This window comes from Athene cunicularia (genome assembly GCF_003259725.1).
Source record: "Athene cunicularia isolate RWA chromosome 1 unlocalized genomic scaffold, athCun1 chr1_part2, whole genome shotgun sequence".
In the NCBI taxonomy this organism is placed as follows: domain Eukaryota; kingdom Metazoa; phylum Chordata; class Aves; order Strigiformes; family Strigidae; genus Athene; species Athene cunicularia.
Window position 1 is genome coordinate 800384 of NW_020799092.1, and position 1348 is coordinate 801731.

Consider the following 1348-nt stretch of genomic DNA (forward strand, 5'->3'; position numbering starts at 1 on the left):
TGATTTATTGTCATTTGTTATTTCTTGGTTCCCTTTTATTTTTTTTGTCTGTTTTTATTAAATGTTAAAATAATGGTACATGGGAAATCATGCATTTTCTTTTAAATTTATTTCTATTTTTAAATCTCTTTCGGTTTTAAAGTTTTTCTTTTTTTTCCTTTTTTATTTTTCTTTTTTTTTTAATATTTTTTTCACTGTTGTCTCTTTCCTTGTGTTTCCTTTTCATTTGTTTGTTTGTTTTTTTGTTCGCTCACTTGTTTGTCTGCTTATCTGCTTGTTTGTTGGTTGTTTTTTTGTTTGCTTTTTTTGTTTGTTTTTTTTGTTTGTTTTTTTTGTGGATTTTTTTTTTTTTTTGACAGACGGATTAAATGAGATGTACTATAATTATTCAGAAAAGCTACAGATTGTTTTTCATTGTCTTAATCCTGTTTTTTCCATTTGGAAATCATTAAAACATGTTATGGAAGCTATGCATGAAACATACGTGTGGAAGCTACTTAGCTATATAGTAAGTCAAATTATTTTAATCTATGAATTGAGTATTCGTCCTGTTATTTCAAGCCTAGCCAGATTCTGAGGCTTGACAAGAGTTAAAGGTACACTATTTTTCATTCCATTGTGTTTCATGACATTCTAGTAGTGGATGGCATAGGAACACCTTCGTTCAGTCTTAGAAGCAACCTGGGAAACTGCTGGGGAAGTTTTTATATAGCCAAGAGTGTCTGGTGAAAATTAGATTTAAAGGGAAAACCTGAACATGATACAGTGATCTTAAGTTAAACCATCTGGAAGCTTATTCCTCCTGACTTCCCTGTTCCCTAGGAAATAAGAAAAGTACATTTTTTTTTCATTCTTTGGCTATGTTATGTGACTGTTAGCGCTCTAGTGAGGAACTCCTGTGATATAACTGTGTATTACGTACTTCATACAATAGCTGTCATTATCAATAAGTCTCTTAATCCTTATGTCTTCCCTCTAACATCAACCAGGAAGTCAAATGAAAAATAGTTAATGAGCAATTACTGTGTCATACTAGCTACTGGCATTTCTGAAAATTATTCTGAGCAATTGCTTACAATGTCATGACCAGTGTTACTCCACAGCCTTTGGAGAAGTGCTTCCACTGGTCCCTTCTTAAAACTCAACAATGCAGGCTATGAAAAACGCAGGGCTTTGTCTGAACCCAGACCTTTGTTCATGTTTCTGTCACACCAGAGTTACCCCCATTGCAACCCCATAGTTAATTACTTTTGAGGACCTTCTCACCACAGCATGAACTGAGCATGACTTTATCTGGTGACAGGATAATCTCATTATGGATGATGATCTTGTTAATTAATATCCCCAA